Here is a 13466-nt window from a genome sequence, read left to right as displayed (position 1 = left end):
AACAGGTTACTGTAGGAAGAGTTCATTTCGCAGAGGTAGAAACTCATTCCAGTTTCTTACGTTGGCACGTTTAGCGCCAAATTGGCGATATTTGGTATTATTGCATTTAACTTTTGAGAACAAATTCAAAAAAATAATTAACAAAGCTGAAACTCATTTCCGTACTCGGAATATTAAAAATATTTGATATTCATATCATATGTTTACAAAGAACAATGCAAATCAAGTAGAAAAACTGAATAATTATTTGTATGTCTAACGATTGTACAAGAAGAAAATAATTAAGAAGTAGAATCATATACAACAAAAAAATTAATCGTCTTCATTTCATTTGTTTTAAATTTATGTAAATAATTACATCAAATTTTCCGGAGCAAATGCGATATAATCTGTCTAATTTAACATAAAACAATAGCGTAAATGTCATAATTATTTCATTATATTTATAAAAGAATGTTTTTATTCTGTTATAAAGTAAAATGTTCATTGTTAAATATGCTTGAAACCTTTCCAAATTTATATTTATTTATTTTTCTGATGCATATGCTATTTCCCGAGACATAAAATAAACAATTACCATACTATCAGTTTTTAGATTTTTAAAAATATAACTTTGATTTGTAACTTATTTTTAATGTGCTCGAGCTTTCTACAACATAATTAAATTCGCAAAGTTTATTCGTAAAATATTCTGAATTTGAAATTAATTCAAATGTTCATTCATGCACGTGCCATCAAGTGTTCATGATGTCCCGGACTTAAAGGAAAACCCAAATAAATAAGCCCAACATCGCTTTATAGTATTCTACGAAAAAAATCTGTAAAAGTTTGTTTTAAGGTAGTATTCAAGATGACCGTTTATTCATGTTCCTCTCCTAGAAAAAGAAATTAATTATTTCAAAGAAAACTTTTTCTCACGAGCTTTCAATTCAATTAATATGATGATAAATGAGCTTTCCTTTTCAGTGTATATCGGTAGTCATTAGCAGTGTAGCACTAATAAATTCTTGCATTCATTTTATCATTCGGGGTTGAAAATTCTTCACTCCCAATGTCCTTCAATTTGAAATTTTAACTGCAATTTTAAAGTCTCTTTTCTTAAATTGAAATAGCATTTTAAAGGATGTTAAAATTTAAGAGACAAATATTATTAGATATTGAAATACAGTTAATATTAACCAAAGTAAAGATTAATAAAAGATGGAAGCTAAGCGAATATAAAGACACGTGCAACTGCGGCTAAAGCTAGAAGACGAATGAGCAACAGATTTTTTTTTATCTCTTTAAATTAACGCCAAGAAAAAGAATAAACTCTAGACTTCCGTCCGATTCCACCCATTCAAAATGGATCGTCCCTGCCGGAACCTGTTTCTATAACGCCCGCCGTAAGCATAGACGGTTGTCTGGAAGTGTTCTCGTCGTGGACAAACAGTACTTTTTATACACTAAGCACACATTTCTACGTATAAAATTTTTACAGATTAAATACACATTTTTACAAGTGCACATTTTACGTATTAAATATACATAAATATGTTAGCAATATATTTATGTATATTTAACAATAACATATTAGCAATATGTTATTGTTATTATTATATATATTCTAGCTCACCCGGCAATAAATATAAATTATTTCTAGTGAATATTTTGGTTGTTAATTATAAAATAAGGAATGCATGTAAGTGTGTGGGGATGGGATCTATGACAGAAAAAGGAATGGAGCGCTGTAGACGATGAACGCCGATAAAAACAAAAAAAGTACCAACCATTCATTTTTTCAATATGATTAACAAATTATTTCATTAACGTAACGAACATATACATTGTTTGATCTCTTAAAAGTTACACGTAAAGTGAAAAAAGTAATATATTTTTTATCCTGAAGTATAAAAATGAAATAAAATCAGTATTCATTTCAGAGAGCAATGGGGTCAATTCACGGTCACGTGTCAGGTACCAAACAAACCGTTTCCGTTCAATTTTCAACCCTTCTGCGCATGTCGGGATGTCTGCTGATAACGTTGATAAAACCATAAATTTAGTAAATGCTACGCTAGCCGATCAATTATTAAAAACTTATGATTTTTTTTTAAAGATATTATTTTGAATTATTTTCTTCACATTTTCGTAGTTATATAATTTTATTTCTTATATTAAAATTTTAATTAGTATTTTCCATGGAATTATTGTTTTTGCATAATTAATTAACGTCGCTTTTTAATTCGTTCTTTATTCTTTCCTTTCCCTCCCCCTTTTTTTATCCAAAGGATACATTTTGCCAAATGACTATGGAAGTGTTTTTGAAAAATTACATATGTTCTTTTTTTACATATTATTTAAATATTATTGAATTATAAATCTTATAAATATAGTTCTTTTTTAAAATAAATTATTACTCTTAGATAAGTTAATATTTTAAAGCTTACTAGTAAAATTATTACATTTTTTTTTCTTATGTAATAATTTTTATTAATATTGAGACTTAGATGTTTTCAGTTTGTTCAGAGGAAAGAACATAAAATTCAAATTAGTATATATTGAATAAATTATGTTTACAATTTTGAATTATGAAATATAAAAGGTATAGATACCTTTATTTAAATCTATGCAACTTATGAATCAGTTATTTCATTTTAATTTGTAGAGATCATTAAAGGAAACAAACAAAATTACAGTTTCATATTTTTTATTTACACATTACAAATATATAGATATAGATAGATAAAATATATATGATAATTATTTGAAAAAATGTGATCAAATGGATGTTTCAATGTACTCACTAATTCAAAAAACTATTTATCCACATGTATTTTCCTAGACACTTAGAAATAATATAAACACAGTATGACAAGAATGTCAATGTAAATGATGAAATCAATTTTATTCAACAGAAACATTCTAAATACTAAACAACAGTTTTTTTTTTATCACGAATAAAATATATATGTCTATTATGTTGAACAATATACTTTTAAAGCAGAACATTTATGAAATTTTTTTTAAATGTTAAAGTTACATCGATAAAAATTACGTTGAATGAATATCATAAAATAAAACATACAATACAATAAATTTAATAAACAAGAATAAGGTCATGATAAATATATACATATATAGAGAGAGAGAAGTTAAATAGGATATAAAGAGTAGTTGAAAGAAACACTTTTATGCTTTCACAGAATTTTATAATTCAAAATTGATATGTTAAAGAAATAGAAGAAAAAAAAAGTGAGACATGCATGTAGCAATGAAGTTGGGAATAAAAATTATATAATAAATGCTGATATGGAAATTGATTTTCAATGAAAAGACCTGTATTTATTAAAGCAGAAATCACTGAGGTGCACAATGGTATAACATGATATTATGATGAAAGTCAATTTCAGTTTAAATACAATAAACTATTGACATTTCATTTTTAACAAAAGAAAAGTTGTTTGATATAAATTCACTTTGAATCCATCACAAATCTGCAAATATAATTTGAAAACTATTAATAATGATTTCTGGAGCCATCCATTTTGCTCTTTTGTTTTTAGACATGATTACCCAGCAATAACTGAATAACATGAATTACTAAAAGGTAAAGAAAACTCTAAGGTTCATAATAAAAAAGTAAAACCTCATAATGCATTTTATTACAATGCCAAAAACTAAAAATCAAATGCAAAAATTATTTGATATTAATTAATGGTTTTTATACTTAACTAATTTAAAAACTTAATTAAATGACATGTGTTTTCAAAACTTAAATATATATATATATAGCATTCAATTTATCAAATTAAGAGCATGTTTAATAAAATACATCAATTATATATATATTATAACAGTCAATAAGAAAATTAAATTTTCAGGAGTTAATAAAGATTTCACTTATTAAATAAATCTTTAAGAAAATTGTTCACATCCACCTAAGTTCAGCATTATAGCAGTTGTTATTTTTGCAGCAGAAGTTTGTTTACTTATATTAATTAAATTTAGATAAGATTTTTTAGAAAATGCAATGTAATATTCATGTAAACATTTTAAAACCTTCTAAGCATATTCAAAATTATCAGAAATTTCATCAAATGTGAATTAGAAATGCTCTCACGATTTTGTTTGATTGTTTTTGTTGGCAAATCGCTTACCGATTTCTTTTTTTCGAAGAATTTTTCTAAAAAATTACTGAAACATTTGCGATTACTGGAATTCCATTTACGATTTAATAAATGAACACACACTGAATGAATTCTTCAAAATGATCGAAGCATATCACCGACTTCGAAGGCTTGAAAAAATCTATACCAAAGGTACCAACCCTAGGTAGGATTATTGAAAGGAAAATAAGAAAACATTTTATCATGACAGTCACTCTTGTGTGTCGCATTAAAGCATCCATCAGCACACCAGTATTTCCTCTTTTAACACATAATAAGAGGAAATAAAATGACTCAAAAATTATAACTTCAAATGTAAACAAAAGAATCCGCTTCATACTCGGCGGAGAACGTTAATGGCAGACTAATCGACGAAAGCGGTGCGGATGAAACTTAAATGCCATGCGCGAATAGCTCATGACATGTGACTTTTACGTCACATGAATTGACCCCATTGAGTATACGATATTTTTTGTCAGTCCGTCTTTAGCCAACACAAATAAGCGTGATGGTTGGACCACGCGAGAACATGTTACGTAGAATTGTCCGTGGGAAAAACATGGTGTACCCAAATCTAAGCCGCAAACAGACATCGTTTGGCCTTGCGACTTATTGATTGTCATTGCGAATGCCAATCTAATAGAAAATTGAACGCGTTTGAATTCAGTTGGCACATCTGTGAGTATCATTGGAATTCGTGGCAGCAAAACATTTTCGGCTCGGAATTTGCCATTTAAAATTGGTGGCTTCGATAACGTTTGCCATCAATTTTTTTAATGACCAATCGCGTGCCATTGCACAGCCGTGGTGGGTTCAAATTCCGAAGTAAAATAACCGGAGATCCAACTTTCAGTCGTAGAAGGTGTGGTAACAAGCCTAGCTGAGTTCAAAAACTCTGTTGCCGGCGGCCTGGCATAGGGGTAGCGCGTCTTCTCCGTGACCTGGGCGTCCTGGGTTCGAGTACCGGTTCGGGCATGGTTGTTCTTCCTGTTCTATCTGTGAGAGGGGTGAATGTGCCCCTCTATAAAAAGGGGTTGTGCAAGCGAATGTGATGCGTGAGTAGCTAAGACGTACTCTTGGCGCTACTAAAACAAGAGACGCTCCCTTGGCTTAAAATCACTGACTTCGTCAGCGAGCTTGTCCATGGCAAGTGCCATTATAAACAACAACAAAAACTCTGTTGGATAATTTACAGCTTCGTTAGCACCGCAAACTGTATCGATCGATTTGTATGATACCAAGTCACCTGGCAACGACTGCTGTATCTTGAAGTTTAAATCGTCGGCGAGTTCGCAAATTGTACAGACTAAGTCTATGGCAAAGGATACCGACGTGCTCTAATTGGTTTAAGCCTTGGCATCTTTTTGGCAATGTTTTGCACTCATAATAGTGTAGTTTTCGCTTATTTGGTTCAAACCTTGTTCCTTTCATTAGTTTTATGGAAGATACGAGTGAATATCAACACGATCTAATTTTTATTAATATAATTGTTTTCTCTAAATATTACTAGTAATACTACTAATTATTATTAATAATAATAAATATTACTAATAATATTAGTAATACAAGTAACTAATGTTGTTTATGCACAGAAGTATAAAAACTAAATGAAAGTAATTACTCAACATATGATACAGCAATTAAATAATTGTTATTTTCCTATGATTTTCGTGCCTTTATTAGATAATTTATGCAGTCATTGAAACTTGTTGCTGAACATTTGTTACCTTCCCATCAACTACATATGGGGAGATGATTACTTAATGCCCAAAAGCGTATAAATATGTAAGCTTTAAAGGAATATGGGATTTCGTAGCTAATTTTTTTAATTATATCAAAATAATATTGAGAAGAAACACACACAAAAAATATTTTTAATAAATTATAATTTTTATATTTCCTGAATTTAGGTTTCAGGATTTGATCTTTTCAGCTGCATATGTATTCCAGATTAATATTACATGTAAACCGTAAAAAATGGGGAGGGGGGGGGGATAAAATCACAAATTTTATTTATTTTTATAAAAATATATTTCGGTATGGCATCTTTTTGGCAAAACATTGCCAAAAAGATGACAAGGCTTAAACCAATCAGAGCACGTCGGTATCCTCTGCCATAGACTTAGTCTGCATAATTTGCGAACTCACAAATCGTCGACGTTTACTTCGCCAATATCTAACAATTGGTCTGAGAATGTGTCGGCAGATGGATCTTGTAGCATTTGGGCGTGCATGTTTATTTTTAGCTGGACTTTTTCAACATTACGCCACAGTGGCGATTATTTCAAGCAAGCTTTGATCTCATCGTTGTACGTGGAATGACGGGAAGTGTTTGTCTGAAATCACCTGAGAGGAGTAACAGAGTGCCGCCGAATAGTTTGTTGTTGTTTTTTATATCTTTGAGTTTTCTGTTCAACGCCTCAAAAGAATGTTTGTGTGCCATAATGCATTCATCCCAGATGAAAATTTTGCATTTTTTCAGTACCGTGGCCATGTGCAATTGTTTTTTTATGTTGCACACTGCGTCTGGGTTATTTTGAATATTCAGTGGCAGCTTAAATGCTGAATGAGCTGTTCTGCCTCCCTCCAACAAAGTTGCTGCAATGCCAGATAATGCAATGACAACTGCGATGCCATTATTAGATCGTATTTCGGCGAGAATTAGCGAAGTGAGAAATGTTTTGCCAGTTCCACCTGGTGCATCCAATTAAAAAATGGGAGGGTGGGGGTAGGAGGATGAGAATTTTAGGTTATAGGTATTTTTTGATGCCAAATAATAAAAAAATAAAGTACAAAAAAATAGAAAAAAAATTCTGGATAAGGACACCCTAATTACTTAGCGTTATGAAATATACTTTACGACTTATTCTCATACCTACCAAATAGACATAAAAAATTTCATAAAAATCGGTCGAGCCGTTTCGGAGGAGTACGAACACAAACACCGTGACACGAGATTTTTATATATTAGATTAGATATATCTAAATTTTTTTCTTAGTTTTTCTTTAAATTTTAGTGTAAGAGCTCAAACTGTTGTTTTTCTCTCTATCTGTCTCTCCTTTCAGCTCCCTTCCCCCTCATTTTTCTCACAGAATTTGATTGAACAGGTGTTTTTAAGTTTCTTTTTCTAGCAGAAGTTATTTTTTTAAGTCATTATTGATATATTTACAGTAATATTTACAGTTATGCATACATGACTTATGTAATTTCGAAATAGTGAATAAGAATTATTGTTTCCACAGCATGTGAAATCAAAAGCTTTTTTCTCCAAAGGCAAAGAAAATACTTAAATTGTCGATTATCTAAAGCCTCCGTCATTTAAATTTCTAAAAAACTATTCTTCGATCTCTTTCAAAATCAGTTTCTAAATAATTAAATATATAGAACATACAATTTCAATAATGCATTACTTGGATGTTTTAACCCTTCCCAACCTAAATATTTTATTTAAATAAAATTTGAAACGCTAGCTTCTTTTCTTACAAATAATTTTATCTTACAGAAATTGCATTTTATCCTACTGAGACAAGCATTTATACAATGGTGTAAAATACAGTAGACTCCCGATTATCCGCGCATGCCGCACTAAGTTTTTTTTTGCTTCCAAGCAAAGAGAAAATGCTTCCAAATCAAGAAACAAACACAAGTGTTTGATTTCTTCAAAAAGGTGTAGTTTTACAGTTATGCTTTTGTAATTACATAATACATTACGGTATTAAAACAGTACATATGTATTAATTTTTCTGTGTATCCTTGACGCCTCTCGTAAATACAAAGCACTGTTCTGTTTTCATTAACAAAATGCATTTTAGGTTAGTTTTGAGTGATATACTAAAATATTTAAGAGTTAGTTAAACATTTCCTGCTGTTTATTTTACGTTTTATTGTACATAAAGCGATTTTTCAAAGTTGGAATGACTGTTTTCTCTTTTGCTATACCCGTTTTTAGCTTTTCTCGGATTATCTGCGATTTTTGTTATCCGCGGCGGCCGCGCCACCCAATTCCGCGGATAATCGGGAGTGTACTGTATCTTGAAACTCAGCAATATCCAAAGCATCTTCATTACTTAAACAAAAGTTTAATTTTTCAAAGGAGAAACAATTTATATTTTGGGAGACTTTATTCAAATGGGAATATTTTCTTATGTTTAATGCAAATCGGATGCATTAACATTTAAAGAGCTAAAAGCATTTGGTTTCAGTTTCAAAGACAGAATCAATTGAATTTGCAATCTTTTTTAAACATCTAATAATTGTGTGAAATATATGTTTCACTGTCCTCCTGCAATTCGTCTACGTCAGGGGTGGTAAACCTTTGTGGATCAATGTGCCATTTTTTCTAAAGAAATGTTTAATGAGGTATAGACGTGCCATCAAATAATGTTGACTTGTGATTAATGGGGAAATTATAAAACTAAATACTATATAACAACTTAACAAAACTCTTTATTTACTACGAAAAAATACATTTTGCACTGTGTAGTAGTAAAGGTTTTAGTTATACGTGTAATTCAAATTAAAGTAACATTAGTGTAACTTCTGTTGTTGCAGATTAAGTGACAAATAACTTATATTAAGTTTCTAATATGTTACTTTTATCAAGTCATCTGCCAAGCGGTTTCTAAGCGAGTCTTTAATGTTATTCATCTCTGAAAATAATGACTAGCAGGTATAGGTAGATGAAAATATGGTTAAAATAGCATGAATCAACTTCTTCAAACAGTTAAAAGTGTCCTGGAATCGAATTCCATGTTTCCAAAATTTGATTACTGGCATTTTTACTTATATTGCTTGCTAATCTTTCTGTTTCAATCCATTCCAACTTTTTCCTTGTTTCAATAATTTTTTAAAATCCATATTGAACTAGACTGGAAATCAATCAGTTGCATTTCAAATTCTTCAATTTTCAAACAATCGAATTGGGACAAGTTCAGTTTATCAAATGAAGTCACATTAGGATATATAATAAACTCGAGCGTTTCCGATACTTCTTTGGACTTGGAAAATCCCGCTGAAAATTCCTTGATTAAAGAATCAATTACGAAAATAAATTTTTCCGTAAGTTTTTCTTCATCTGTTTTCTCATGTACATCTAAATCTTTGATATTTTTTTTTCAAGTTTATGGTTTCTAATAATAATATCGTTTCTGAAAACATTCAGTCAAAAGCGCGAATGAGAGTCATCATGACGATAATTGTTTTATATGTGCCTTGAAGCTTTACGTTCAGTTCATTGAAATGTTGGCATATGTCTGTAAAAGGCATCAACTTTGAAAGCCACATGACATCCAACATCTGTGGGTATTGATAAATTTTCTCCTCATTTTGCAGTAACAGTCTGATTTCTTCCAAGCAGTCAACAAGTCTTTAAAGTACGTCCCTGCGGTCTAACCAACGAACATTATTATACACTAGTTAGCCATTATTATACACCAAGTTGACTTCATTCTACAAAGCATCAAACTTTCGCTTATTTGAAGCCTGCGACTATATGATGTTCACAATTTTGTGGCTAACGCCATTGCATTATCAACAGATGATAAAGCACTCTTAGCATACAAGGCTTGTTAGTGAATAATGCAATGGAATTCAAGAATCAAATGCCTTACATCTGCTTAAAATAAACTAATGAACCCTTTTTTTTTTTCTCACCATATTTGGAGCACCATCATTTGTTACTGAAACAATTCTTTTCACATTAATTTCTTTCATAGCAAACGAATTTTTATCAGCCGTACAAATATCTGTGCCCTTTGTAGTCGTTAGCAACGATGTCATCGCAATTAATTCTACCTTAATGACGTTTCCTACACAATATCAAACAAAAATAGGTAAATGGGTGATTTCGTGACGTCAGTAGTTTCGGCAAGACATAACGATATAAAAGGAACGGAGTTAATGTCATTTTTTTGTTGTTGTTGTTGATCTGTTACATTTCCGGCCAGGTTTTTTAAAATTTTTGCTTTTATTGTTTTTCTAAATAGTGGAATATCTTTGATGAGCTGAATTACTTTATCTTTCTTATCAAATTCATCAAAAAGTGAGGACGCGCAATCTAATCAGGCTTCCTCCAACAATGATTTTGCCCAATTTTCTTCCATACATGAAATTGGGTATTGAATGGGAAAATGCTCACCACGACCGATCACTGGCGTTTGTTCGTAATACTTCATAGTGAACTTTGTTAATTTGAACTAAAATGCAAATCGTTTTGATCAGGTGGCGTGCACCACGTGCCATTGGTTTGCCATCCCTGGTCTATATTCTCTAAACCTATTTCTAGGCTGTCATTTTGGAAATTCCCAATTTGAATTAAATATAAACCCAATTCATTTTTGCAATATTAAATTGCTTCTAATATAATACTAGTTGTCTGAAACAGCTTATTTTGTGTTTCATTGATTTACTACTCACATTTACTTTTTTACTATTTTCAAACTGTGTTTGGAAATGGAATGTAATAAATAAGTTAAAACTAAAAAAAATATTGCTTTAAATATGAAAAAAAATATGTATTGGGAGAGAAATTTGATAGAAAATACGTAAAAATTTTTTTTCTTATTCTCATCATTCTTACTTATTATTGAAAACAACATAACATTTATATATTCTAATATATAATTAAGTGAACAAGAGTATTTTGTAATATGCACAAAGTATCACTTATTTCATTGGTATTTGTTTCTTTTAAAAATAATGAAACTTTTTTTTATTTGCATTTTTTTTCCATGGGCAGTAGCAACACGGTTTTTGTCTATGCTGCCAGAGTTTACAATTTTGAGCGAGATCAACACTGTAAACAAAGGAATAGAACATGGGCAGTAGCAACACAGTTTTTGTCCATGCTGCCAGAGTTTACAATTTTGAGCGAGATCAACACTGTAAACAAAAGAATAGAACATGGGCAGAAGTAACACAGTTTTTATCCATGCTGTCAGAGTTTACAATTTTGATCGAGATCAACACTGTAAACAAAAGAATAGAACATGGGCAGTAGCAACACAATTTTTGTCCAGGCTGCCAGAGTTTACAATTTTGAGCGAGATTAACACTGTAAACAAAGGAATAGAACATGGGCAGTAGCAACACAATTTTTGTCCGTGCTGCCAGAGTTTACAATTTTGAGCGAGATCAACACTGTAAACAAAGGAATAGAACATGGGCAGTAGCAAAACAGTTTTTGTCCATGCTGCCAGAGTTTACAATTTTGAGCGAAATCAACACTGTAAACAAAGGAATAGAACATGGGCAGTAGCAACACAGTTTTTGTCCATGCTGCCAGAGTTTACAATTTTGAGCGAAATCAACACTGTAAACAAAGGAATAGAACATGGGCAGTAGCAACACAGTTTTTGTAAATGCTGCCAGAGTTTACAATTTTGAGCGAGATCAACACTGTAAACAAAAGAATAGAACATGGGCAATAGCAACACAATTTTTGTCCGTGCTGCCAGAGTTTACAATTTTGATCGAGATCAACACTGTAAACAAAGGAATAGAACATGGGCAGTAGCAAAACAGTTTTTGTCCATGCTGCCAGAGTTTACAATTTTGAGCGAAATCAACACTGTAAACAAAGGAATAGAACATGGGCAGTAGCAACACAGTTTTTGTCCATGCTGCCAGAGTTTACAATTTTGAGCGAAATCAACACTGTAAACAAAGGAATAGAACATGGGCAGTAGCAACACAGTTTTTGTAAATGCTGCCAGAGTTTACAATTTTGAGCGAGATCAACACTGTAAACAAAAGAATAGAACATGGGCAATAGCAACACAATTTTTGTCCGTGCTGCCAGAGTTTACAATTTTGATCGAGATCAACACTGTAAACAAAGGAATAGAACATGGGCAGTAGCAACACAGTTTTTGTCCATGCTGCCAGAGTTTACAATTTTGATCGAGATCAACACTGTAAACAAAGGAATAGAACATGGGCAGTAGCAACACAGTTTTTGTCCATGCTGCCAGAGTTTACAATTTTAATCGAGATCAAGACTGTAAACAAAGGAATAGAACATGGGCAGTAGCAACACAGTTTTTGTCCATGCTGCCAGAGTTTACAATTTTGAGCGAAATCAACACTGTAAACAAAGGAATAGAACATGGGCAGTAGCAACACAGTTTTTGTCCATGCTGCCAGAGTTTACAATTTTGATCGAGATCAACACTGTAAACAAAGGAATAGAACATGGGCAGTAGCAACACAGTTTTTGTCCATGCTGCCAGAGTTTACAATTTTGAGCGAAATCAACACTGTAAACAAAAGAATAGAACATGGGCAATAGCAACACAATTTTTGTCCATGCTGCCAGAGTTTACAATTTTGAGCGAAATCAACACTGTAAACAAAAGAATAGAACATGGGAAATAGCAACACAATTTTTGTCCATGCTGCCAGAGTTTACAATTTTGATCGAGATCAACACTGTAAACAAAGGAATAGAACATGGGCAGTAGCAACACAGTTTTTGTCCATGCTGCCAGAGTTTACAATTTTAATCGAGATCAAGACTGTAAACAAAGGAATAGAACATGGGCAGTAGCAACACAGTTTTTGTCCATGCTGCCAGAGTTTACAATTTTGAGCGAAATCAACACTGTAAACAAAGGAATAGAACATGGGCAATAGCAACACAATTTTTGTCCGTGCTGCCAGAGTTTACAATTTTGAGCGAGATCAACACTGTAAACAAAGGAATAGAACATGGGCAGTAGCAAAACAGTTTTTGTCCATGCTGCCAGAGTTTACAATTTTGAGCGAAATCAACACTGTAAACAAAGGAATAGAACATGGGCAGTAGCAACACAGTTTTTGTCCATGCTGCCAGAGTTTACAATTTTGAGCGAAATCAACACTGTAAACAAAGGAATAGAACATGGGCAGTAGCAACACAGTTTTTGTAAATGCTGCCAGAGTTTACAATTTTGAGCGAGATCAACACTGTAAACAAAAGAATAGAACATGGGCAATAGCAACACAATTTTTGTCCGTGCTGCCAGAGTTTACAATTTTGATCGAGATCAACACTGTAAACAAAGGAATAGAACATGGGCAGTAGCAAAACAGTTTTTGTCCATGCTGCCAGAGTTTACAATTTTGATCGAGATCAACACTGTAAACAAAGGAATAGAACATGGGCAGTAGCAACACAGTTTTTGTCCATGCTGCCAGAGTTTACAATTTTAATCGAGATCAAGACTGTAAACAAAGGAATAGAACATGGGCAGTAGCAACACAGTTTTTGTCCATGCTGCCAGAGTTTACAATTTTGAGCGAAATCAACACTGTAAACAAAGGAATAGAACATGGGCAGT

Source organism: Argiope bruennichi, chromosome 10 (genome assembly GCF_947563725.1).
Source record: "Argiope bruennichi chromosome 10, qqArgBrue1.1, whole genome shotgun sequence".
In the NCBI taxonomy this organism is placed as follows: domain Eukaryota; kingdom Metazoa; phylum Arthropoda; class Arachnida; order Araneae; family Araneidae; genus Argiope; species Argiope bruennichi.
The sequence above is the reverse complement of the archived record's forward strand: the minus strand, read 5'-3'. Positions refer to the sequence as shown.